Here is a 12,575-nt window from a genome sequence, read left to right on the forward strand (position 1 = left end):
CTCTACTTGGGAAATATATTTGTTTTCTGTATAAGGGACTCTCTTGTGATGCAACAATAGTTTCCCTACCCCTGGATTGGGAGGCCTGGGTTCAAGCCCCAACTGCTCCATCTTTGAACAGGTTGATTAGAAAAATAGGTGTAGCACAGAATGTCCATGAGAGAGTGGAGGATAGTACAAAAACTGATTTGTTTCATGATATTCACAACCTCATGAGATCCCTAAGCCTGTTATGGCAACTAAGATAATTTTGAAGCATCATGACAGCTGCAATGTCAGAAATATGGAAACAAAATTGCACGTGATATGATCCCAATAATTAGTACTATGATAGGGAGAGGGACCAGATGGTCCACTTCAACAACGTTAGTTGCGTGATAAATATTTCTAGAACTGTACTAAATAAGGACTTCTCTGCTTTTCTTCAAAATGATAAAATTGGATATCCACTATCCACTTGAGAGAGCAGATACGGCCTTTGTTTAATCTCACGTATAAAAGATGATGCTTCTGATCCTCCTCAGCTGACCAAGATTTCATGCTCAAATCTCCAGGGTAAGGCTTAACTCATGACATTCTCACTCAGAAGAATGTGAAATGGCAGATCAAGAAATAGCATTGTCTATACTTTGAGTAGCTGTTTGAAAGTGAAAGAAAAATCCAGGGTTGAGTAGATCTGTGATTCATTCGTCCATGCCACAATTATTTTCCAGTTACCCTTCCTTATTGTGCTACAAATTGAGTCATGGCCAGATACCCTTTCCAATCATAATTAAATTAATTAATTAGTAATTTGTAACATGAATAGAAACACAAACACAATTTAAGAAATATTTATTCTGTGCTTCACTTAATGTCTGTTTGAAATATAAAATAATAGCAATAGTGACTTTATATAATGTCTTATTATTGCAGAGGTTCTCATCAAGCTTCGCACAGACATGCAATGTCTGCTATTACGCAGAAAATTCGAAGCATCATTCTGTATAGGTAGAATCTGACAAACAGGCAGGGAGTGAATTACCATTTGTTTTTGGTGGCATCCATATTTACCTCTTCCATGTGATTCAGGGATTCTGAAAATAATAAAAATAGAATAATTCTTAAATAACTTACAACTTCAACCAGCTCTGTTTTTTTAGATGCTTTCCAAGACTTTTATTAATAGAATATGGATCAGTGTTAAATGCAGATGATATACAAAATAAAGCTGTTATATCTAACTCAGTATTTGTGTAACATTGTGAGGGATATTGTTCTTTAGCTTTTGGGAAATGAAATTCTTAACATGTGATATAATGATGTAAGTACTTTTGTTTGAGGATCTAAGGGTATGTAATGTTGCCTCTTTGGTTAAAACTGCCACAACACTGTTTATATAGTAATAAAATACTAGAGCATATAGATGACGTATCTTATGAATGCATTTTATTATTATCCATTACTTAATACCATATTTCATTTCAGATTCCATATGACTCATGAATCATAATTTTAAAAAGTCCTTAATAAAATAGAATAGACTTTGCAAGTTTGGCATTATCTGTAAAGAGAAAAACAGAGTTAACATTTCAATATATATGAAAATTAGAATAGAAGTAGACCATTCATTCCCTTGAGCCAGCTCTGCCACTCAAGTAGATTGTGACTGATCAATTACCTCAAGACTGTTTTCCTGTGCTATTGTATCCCTTGAGTCTGATAACTCTTTATCAGAAATGTAACAGTTTATAAGCAAAGCTGGAAGGGGCCAGGAAAGGAAGGGACCAGGGAAGGGAACAGCAAAAGGGAGTGTGTGTGATAGGATGGAAGACAGAATGATTAAATTGCATAAACGGGTGCAATACATAAGGAGATAGCAATGCGTCAATAAACAAAAGATGTGAAAAAAACAGAATAATTATGAATAGTTATTGTTGAAAATAAATAGGAGCATGGGTCATGATCTGAAACTTTTGAACTCAGTATTGAGTACAGAGGCTGTAAATTGTCTGTTGAAAGATGTATTGTTCCATTAGCTTATGTTGAGTTTCATTGGAACTGAGAGGAGGCTAAAAACCGAAAGGTCGAAGTGGGAGAGAATTACAGTGTAAAATGACTGGAAGCTCGGGGTCAAACTTGCTGAATGAATGAATGTTTCTCACAAGGTGATCACTCAACTTGTGTTTGGTTTCCCCAATATTTTAGGAGGCTGCATCATCAGTGGTGACTTTATTAAATTGGAAAAAGTACAAGGAAATCACTGTTTCATCGAGAAGGAGGTTTTTTGGCCTTTGGTGGCGAGAAGGATGAGGGCCAAAAGGCAGGAAAATGCAATTCCTACTCTTGTCCAGGAACATACAATGGGAAATGATGAAGTTGGGGAAGTTGGTAATTGTGGAATGGACTGAAATATTGTGGAGGGAATGGTTCCTATGAAATGCTGCAAGGGAAAAGAAAATTAAATTGGTTTATTGTAACATCTGGGAATGGGGGAATGGGTGATCAGTTGAATATGAAGGTTGGTGGGTGGAAAGTGCAGCCAAACTAAACACTAGCGTTGGATCGACCCATGGCCAGAGGTGGCACAAGATGCTGCCTGTGGATTTTTAGTTGGCAAAAATATGGCAGAGAAGATTTTTAGCTATAGTAACCGAATTAAAATGAGATTGTAAGTTAGGACAATGGTAGCTTTGAGAAGAAGATAAACCCAAGGTAACAGATAGAACAAGAAACCTTACAAATTAAAATAAATGAAGTTCTATACATACTTACAGCAGAAGATATATGTAAGAGGCAGTCTGATAAGAGATGTTTGGCGATAGACAGCCCAAAGTTTGTAGATTAGCAAGAATTAAAAGAAAAATATGATCCCACAATAATGGGGACTCTTTAGGTAATTGAGTATTGTGAAATTATGAAATGCAATCTAAACCTAATGTTAAGCCAAGTGGGGGAATCCTTTTAAAACAAAGGGCTGTAGATAGTGGATAAGAGCCCCCACCCCGTTGGTAAGGACTCAATGGCAAATGGATAAGCAGATGACATCTAAAGGAGACCAGCTTGAATTTGAGAAAATAAACAATGGCAGCTTCCCAATCTAAATAAGCAAAGCTGGATAATAATGAAGACAGCTCAAATGAATTCTTACGTCCAAGGGTCGACGGGGGAAGGACAGAAATATCGTGTAAAACCTTAGGAATTCAGTCAATATTCTTGAGCTGGGAAAGTGATTTAGATTCAGTCTTATTAATAGAATTTGAATAGATGTTATCTCATCAATAAAGTAGTGGTAGAAGTATTCAGATTTGGGACAGTAAATTTTGACTTGGAATCAATGTCCTGTTTAAACACGCTTACAGACAACATGTGAATCAAAGGAGTTATAATTGCAGCTACAAGATAATGGAGCAGTGTTTTTTGATATTCCAAAGTCAGGTGGGACCGAACTGCTCACAACTTGTTGGCTAAAGAATTCTAACATTAGGTGTAACCATGTAAATTTATATGTAACTAACCTTATATTAAAACTGATATTATGAATTTCAAAGTAATTAGTAGGAATTATCATTTTTTGTATCTCCTATGATTAGGATGGGGGAAATATAAGATGAATAACAGAATAAAGATAGCAATGAATACAGTGATCAATAGAGTTTGAACAGTCCTTCGAGGTAAGCAAGGCTGGCACATGTCTGAGAAAGACTAACTGTTAACATTGGAATGTAAATTAATGGGATACCATGTAAGATCCCAAGGCTGGATGATAATGATGTCTGGTAAACATCATGAGATCATGAGGAACTGAAAGTTGACCATGAAGTTGCTCATTATTGATCGTGTATTCACAGGATTGGATATTTAGGTCAGAGGGGATGTGGCAAGCACAGATATCAATGTTACGTGTAACCATTGTAACACAGTATGTATAAATATCTTATACTTTATTGGGAAGGGTAGAGGGTCACTGACCTCCAATCCAAGCTGTTATTAAGAGGGCAACGGGGCCCCACATGAAAGCCAAATTTGGAACAGTCTCTGGCCTCTCCTACATATGGTAAAAGAGCTCTGAATAAAGGTCGCTTGTACTACTGAACACAGAACTGCAGAATCCTCTTTGACATCTCTTCCCAACGTCTAGTGACTCTCCTTATAAAACACAAAACCAGCCTTCATGAAGAGGTTTTGTGCTGTAGGGAGAGGCTGAATAGACTGGGGTTACTTTCCCTGGAGCATCAGAAGCTGAGCAGTGACCTTAAAGAGCTTTATACAATCATGAGGGGCATGGAATAGGGTGAATGGGCAAGGTCTTTTCCCTGAGGTGGTTGAGTCCAAAACTAGAGGGCATAGGTTTAAGGTGAGAGGGGAAAGATATAAAAGGCACCTAAGGGGCAATTATTTCACACAGAGGGTGGTGGGTGTATGGAACGAGCTACTAAAGGATGTGGTGGAGGCTGGTACGATTATAACACTGAAAAGCCATCAGGATGGGTATATGAATAGCAATGGCTTAGAGGGAAAATGTGACTAGATTTATATAGGATATCTGGTTGGCATGGACAACTTGGACCAATTGTTTCCATGCTGTATATCTGTATGACTCTATGATTCTATGAAGCACTAGTGGAAATATGCAGCTAATACTTAAAATTGCTTGTTGTCTCTTTCCCAGCAGAAAAAAAAGGAGAAAAGGAATTAGTTTTGTATGTTTCAAAAACATCATATTAAATTTTCAGATGTCACTGAAGGCCACCTAAAACAAGGATTAGACTCTTTGAATGTAGAAATGATGGACTTCATGACTGTTTTAAGATCCCTACTTGAAATTATTCTACCTTATTCAGAGCAAGTGCCAAGCAGCAAAATTGCTCTGCTCAGATTTTCCACCCAGCAAAAATACATTTGTTTTAAAAATGGATTATTTTCTGTCAACCCTGGAGAAAGAGGTGTTCTCTGCTTCTCTCCACAGTACTTCAAAGATCCACTGCCAGTTTATGTTTACCATATTCTCTCCAAGGAGATATACAACCCAAAATAGTTCTGTTGACAGCTCACCCTAAATATTCAATATCAATCAGGTCTCAGGCCTACCAGATTAGGATTATTCCCTGTGCATAGTTTCTCTCAGCCTAGTAACATAAACAAATTTTCACTGAACCTTATTTTCAATCAGAACTTCTGACCTTTTTGTTATTACTAGGGCTATGGTAAATTGAACGAATCTTGAGAGGCTTGGTTCTCACAATTTCTGGTTGCTTTATTTGACTTGAGATAGGCTGTCGCCACCTTAATTTGAGCTATTTTGCAATGTGTGTTTTCTGTTTCTGAGTAATATCTATGAACTTGTGTAGATTAAGTGCTCAGGTGCCTGGAAACAATTTTTATAATAGATTATTTATTTTGTGTTAAGCACGGAAGTAAATGTGACAATTACTGACAGTTGAGTTGGATCAGATAAACACCGCAACAATGAACAAAAATACTTATAAAAAATATTACATTTTATTTCAGTTGAGTATTTCTTCTCTATTTGACAATGAATACAACACGATACAATTAATAATCAAGCATTTTTGTCCTCTATTATGGGACAACTTTCTTTTAGTTGTAGTTTTCAGATGCTTCAATGAACAATGACGGAGTAAACCATTAATCCATGACATGTTCATACTAATAGAAAATATTCATATAGTAATTGTGAAGTGCAACAAACAGAGAAAGGAACAATGAAAAGATTTAGACTAGAAATGTTGTCCTTGTTTGTGTTTAGCATCAGTGTATTCTTACTAAGGGCCTGGAAGCATGTGTAGATTGGGAATTTGAGGTGAAGTCTCCTTCTGCTAGGTTCCTAGCTTTTACCAGCCATCCTGAGAAATTACTCATTATTATAATGTAATATTGTAATATTATATTTGGAGGCCAGACTGAAGGAATACTGGTTTAATTACTGTTAGAAAAGCAGCACATAATAAAGATGGGGTTTGGCATTAGAATGTATTTCACAAGAACCTTAAATATTGAACTACTTTTGGAATAAAGGAGACAAATTCTGTACTATACGTCAATAATTGATTAAAAATTGAACCTTTCGAGAAAAGAAGGAAGAGTACGCTTGACTTAAACAAATACTACAAATCCACTAGCAAATGAATGTAAAGCCATTTTTTTCAGAGTAAACAAAAAATTAGTGTCGATTCCATGCTTAATTTAATCTAAATTAATTGTAGATTATAACCTTTCTTTAAATTTAAGGAAATGTCATGGTATTTTGAGAATGTAGGTTTCCCCAGGAAATGACATTTACTTTGGGACATTGGGTTCCTGATCTCACTGCCAAACATGAATAAAAGAGTTTAACTTCAGAGGTGAGGTGAGAGTGGTTACCTTTGATATTGAGATAACATTCACCCAATGCATTAAAGAGTCCAAGCAAAACTTGTGTCAATAGGAATTAGGAGGGAAATTCTCTGCTGGTTACAGTCATACCTGTCACAAAGAAAGATATTTGTGGTAATTAGAGGTCAATCATCTCAGCCCCAGGGTATCATTGTAGAAGTGCCCCAGGGTAGTGCCCTGAGTCCAATCATCTTCCGTTACTTCATCAAAGACTTTGTCCATTGCTGTAAAGAAAACCTGATTTAAATAGGGTCAAGGATGTCCAGTCAGCATCCCTGGATATAGAGATTTTAACCAGCATAGAGAAGCGGCTAAAAGAAAAGTGGGTGTATATCATTATTGGCTAAAGAATCAATCACACCTGTGAGAAGGGATGTTATGTTAAAAGAATCATCAAATGAGGCCAAATGGATTAAGGTCAGAAACAAAACAAAAGGTATCCAAAGTGTCAGATAGGTAGGCAAATCTCTTGTATAAAAACAATAGTGTAATAATGGTTTGGGACTTGAAATGAACAATGTGAAAGGGACAAAGGGCACAAAGTTCTTGAATTACATTCAAGAGAACTATTTTCAGTCAACATGTAACATTGAGAAGACGTAAGTCAAGACATAGCCCTAGGAAATAAGGCTAAGCAGAATGATAATGTAGAGCGAATGACTATTTTGAAGATAGTGATCATAACACAGTTAAACTTGGAATCGTTATCGAAAGGGGCAAAGATAGGACAGGAGTAAAAGTTCCATATGGGCTGAAGGCAAACTTTATAAAGCTGAAAAATGATGTAGAAGATGTGGTCAGAATTTTTGATGAGAATTTTGCTTCTGTCTTCATAAAAGAGGAGGATGTCACAGGCATTACATTTAAAGAGGAGAGCATAATGAAAAGGTACGTACCAGATGAATGTCCTTCTTAAAGGTAGATACATCACCAGGGCTGAATGGATTGTATCCTAGGCTGCCAAAGACAGCCAGGAAAGAAATAGTGGATGTCTGAGAATCATTTTCCAATCCTCACCAGATATAGGTGAGATACCAGAGAATTGGAGGTCTGCAAACATTATGCCATTACTCAAAAAGGGTGTTTGAGATATGCCAAATAATTATAGACCAGTCAATTGACCTCAGTGGTGGAAAAATTACTAGAATCAATTTTGAGAGATAGGATTCAGTGTTACCAGGAAAGATGTATTATGGAATTTCAGCATGTTTTGTGAAGTGAAAGCCATATCTTGCATGCAAAATTTAACTTTATATGGAAGAAACAAGGAGGGTTGATGAAGGTAGTGAAGTGAATGTTGCCCGCATGGATTTTAGTAAGGTGTTTAATATGGCAGATAGGTCTGAAAAAATAAAGCTATGGGAAGCAGGGAAGTATGGCAAGTTGGATCCAAAACTGACATCAGTGGCAAGTCCAGGCTATTTTTATGAATGAGAAGTACTTTCCAGTGGTGTTCCTCAGGAATTAGTTTTAGGTCCCTTTCAAGTTATGGTGTATATTAATAATTTAGATTGAAATGTGGGAGGCTTGATTGGGACATTTGCAAATGACACAAAAATTGGCAGGTAATTGATTGTGAAAAGGATGGTTGTCAACTGCAGGAAGGTATCAATGGTTTGGTTGAGTGAATGGAAAAGTGGGAAATTGAATTCAATTTAGAGAAACGTGAAGTTATGCATTTGGAAGGGAAAACAAAGCAATAGAATACACAATAAATGAAACAATATTGACAGAGCTAGAGAAAATGAGACATCTTGGAGTGCATGTCCCTAGGTCCCCAAAGATGGCAGAGCAAATACATAAAGGTATCTGTGATGCTTTCCTTCATTAGTTGAGACATAGTACACAAAAGCAAGGATGTAATGCTGGAATTATATTAGGCGCTGGTTAGTCCACAGTTAGTATTTTGAGCACCGTTCTGGTCACATTACTGGAAGAATATAATTTCTTCAGAGTGAGTACAAAGGAGATTTACAAGAATTTTGCTGAGGAGTGACTTAATCAAAGTGTGCAAAAGACATGCTTCCCCGAGTGGAGAGGTCAATTAGCAGGGAGCACAGATTTAAGGGATTCATAGAAGGAGTAGACGGAACATGAGGAAAGATATTTCACCCAAAGGGTGGTGAATGTCTGGAATTCGCTGTCCAATTTGGCAGTTGAGGCAGAAACCCTGGACTCAGTTAAAGAGAATCTATTTGATTGATTGATTAATTTATTGTCACATGTACCAAAATACAGTGAAAAACTTTGTTTATGAGCTCTGTACCTGAAGATCTGTAACCAACAAAGCTACAGACTAAGTGATAAAAAGTAGATTAGACTTCATGGACTGAAAAATCTCTTTCTGTTCCACAAATTTTCAATGGTTCCAAGAAAGAATCTAACCCTATCACAGTCAATTGCATTACTGTCATTGAAACCCCCACTAACAACATTCTGGGGGGGTGGGGTTCATTGACCAGAAATTTAACTGCACAATCCATATAAATCATGTGGCTACAAAGGCAGAACTGGAGTTCTGTGGTGAGTATCTCACCTCCTGAAAACATCTACATGGCACAAGTCAGGAATTTAATGGAATATTTTCCACTTGCCTGGATATGTTCAGTTCCAACAGTACTCAAAAATTCAGGACAAAGCAGTTAATTTGAATGTCAAGACATTCACCATTTTTAACATTTACTCTCTTAATCTGATTGCAATGTAGCAGCAGTGTGTACGATCTATACAATGCACTGCAACAACTCACCAAGGTTCTTAACACAACAACCTCAAAAATTTGTGACCCTTACCACCTAGAAACAAGGCAGCTGGTGAACAGTAAAGCCACCACCCTCATCTACCTCTCCAAGTCACTCACTGTCCTGACTTGGAATTACAATGCTGTTCCTTCACTGTTTCTGGGCGATAATCCTGCAACTCCATTCCCAACAATCATGTGGATGTCCCTACACACTGAAGAATATTGTGGTTCAAGAAAGCAGCTCATCACCATTTTCTCTGGGGCAATGAAGGATGGGCAATAAATGCTGGTGTAATAAGGTAAGTCCATGCCCTTGAATGAGTAGAAGATGAGTAGAATATAAGGTATCCAAGTAAAGAGTGTGCACCAATGATGTGCCTATAGTAATATTAGCCATACAAAATCTTAAAAAACAGGTTAAGATATTCATTGACTCATTTCCATTTTAGAATGTCAGATAATGGCATCAGCTATTACCTTTTGAGCTGATTTTGCTCATTTGCGCTTGGGTGCAAAGAACCAACAAAACTATACCATTGTCACAAAACAGTTTGGGAAGACCTAGTCCAGTTTACTCCAGTTCACTCAGTCCTATCTTCCTTTATCTTTCTACACTCATTCTTAGGATGTGGTGATCGGTGGAATGGCTGGCATTCATTTATCTGAGAAAGGGTGGACTCTATCTGACTGATTGGCTTCCTGGTCCTCTTCGGACAGCAAGTAAGATGCAACCAAAATGGTGGATTGTTTTTAATTTTTTTTCCATGGGCTTTGCCCCTCCCTAGTCTTCTCCAATGCCAGAATAACCTGTGACATCTACACCTGTCCAACTCTGATTACTTGAGCATTTCCAATTTTAAATGCGGCCTTAGCCTACCCTTGTCAATACTCTAACATCTGGAATTCTCTCCCTTAACATCTCTTTTGATTTTTTACATGTTTCTTAAAACTACCTCTGATCAAGTTTATAGCCATTTCTCTTACATATCCTTATATGGATTTACATTATCTTATTTTCTTTTTCTTTATTCATTAACAGGATGAGGGAGTCACTGGTTAGACAGCATTTAATGTCCATCCCTAATTGCCCAGAGGGCAGTTAAGAGTCAACCACATTGCTGTGGGTCTGGAGTCACATGTAGGCCAGAGCAGGTAAGGATGGCAGTTTCCTTCCCTGTTATGATGAAGTGTGAAGAATCCTTGAATGCTCTGTTATATTAGAGGTGCTAAATAAATATTACCTGTTGTTATACATCAGGAAGCACAGTACAGTGGTGTTGAATGAGTGGTATTTGCTGCAATACACAACATGGATGGTAGAATTTCAGATAACCTCAAGTTTGTGCAGGGTACAAGATGAAAGAAGGAGGAATGCATGAAAATAAAGTTGAGTCTGGAGGTAACAAAGAGATTGAATGTAGTTGCAGCTTGCTAAGGCCTTTGTGTGTTTTAAAAAAGAGTTTCACATTCATTGAAATGTGTCCAATGGACCAATTTATGATTACATGGACTAGGATAACAACAACGCTGTTAGAAAGCACAGGGAAATGATCAGAAAAGTTTGCATATTTGCTTTGATACTATTTTTTCTCTCTAACCTCCAGTAGACAGTGTCACTCTTCTTACCCCATGGTCAAGGGCTGCTCTGTTGCTCTTCCTCCCATTTTATTCTACCCTCCAGCTAGTATGTTAATAGCTATTAGAAATACCAAAGCTGATGGTTGATAACAAATAATGATAGACACCAGGAGAAACACAGCTGATTAAATGACAAATGTTGCTGTTGAGGATAAAGGTTCACCATCTCACAGCTGTAAACTAGAAAGCAGGCACATACAGTAAAATCATCACTACAAGTATAATGTTCAGCCATCATATTCCTATCCAGCAGCAGCCAGAAGGCCCAAGGTAAAAAATTAGGAATAAAACAAAGAATTGCAAGTTTTGAATATCTGAAACTAAAACTGAAATTGCCGGAGAATCTCAGCAGGTCTGGCAGGATCTGTGGAGAGAAAGCAGAGTTAATGGTTCAGAACAGAAGAAGAGTCACCGGACTTGAAACATTAACTCTCTCCACAGATGCTGCCAGGCCTGCTGAGCATCTCTAGCAATTTTTGTTTTTGTTAAAACTTAGGAACAGAGTTGAAAGTCTCTCTAGCCTTAAATTACAACCATCTGTATTCTGTTCTGTTTACTATTTAAGCCAAACCAGTTGTCACTCTGTGGTCCTAAACATGGACAGACGCACAATCAGGTACAGCACACATTGGAGACATTGCTTCTGCTTAGTGGTTGCCCCTCAAGGATGCATACTTAGCCCCCTACTGTACTGTCTGTACACTCATGACTGTGTGGCCAAATGTCGTATGAATGCCATCTACTAGTTCACTGACGACACCACTGCGGTAGGCCAGATACCAAACAATGACAAGTCGGAACACAGGAAGGAGATAGAATGCTTGGTGTTGTGATGCAAAGATAACAATTCTCCCTCAATGTCAGCATGACTAAAAAAAACTGATCAATGACTTAAGGAAGAAAGGACACGCAACTATCTACATCAATGGAGCTGAGATGGAGAGGGTCAAGAGCGTCACGTTCTTAGGAGTGACGATAAACAACAAACTGTCCTGGACCTCCCACTAGATGCAATGGTCAAGAAGGCACAGCAACACCTCTTCTTCCTCAGGGGGCTCAGGCAATTCAGCATGTCCATAAAGACCTCACCAACTTTTACAGATGTACCATAGAAAGCATTCTGTCTGGGTACGCAACGGCTTGATATGGCAACTGCTCTGTCCAGGGCTGTAAGAAACCACGGAAAATTGTGTACACAGCCCAGACCATCATGTGAGCCAACCTCCCATCCATTGATTCCATCTGCACCTCTTGTTGCTGCAGAAAGACTGCCAACATTATCAAAGACCCCTCCCACCCCAGTAGTATTCTCTTCCAACCTCTTCTGTCAGGGAGATACAAAAGATTAAACCTATGTATCAACAGGTTCAAGAACAGCTTCTTCCCTGCTGTTATTAGACTGCTGAATGGACCTCTTTAATTTCAAATGTAATGTTGATCTTGCTTTTGTGCACCTCCTGTGCAGCAGTAATCTTGTACGTCTCACTCTGTCTAAAGACCCTATGATTTGTATGTCCTTGTATTTTATGATCTGCCTCTATTGCACGCAAAACAAAACTTTTCACTGTACTAAGGTACATGAGACAACAGTAAATCAAATGAAACAAAATCAGATCAAATTGACGGAGATATGAACATAGAGATAAGGATCAAAAGTAGGCCACTCAGCTCCTTTGAGCATTCTTCACTTTCAACAGAAAGTCATGGTTGATCTGATCACTCCACATTCCCTCTACCCTTGACAACAATTCACACCCTTATTTATCTATCTACCTCTCCTTTGAAAATATTCAAGAACTATTTCTACCACTTTCCAAAA

This window comes from Rhincodon typus, chromosome 3 (genome assembly GCF_021869965.1).
Source record: "Rhincodon typus isolate 14 chromosome 3, sRhiTyp1.1, whole genome shotgun sequence".
Lineage (NCBI taxonomy): Eukaryota > Metazoa > Chordata > Chondrichthyes > Orectolobiformes > Rhincodontidae > Rhincodon > Rhincodon typus.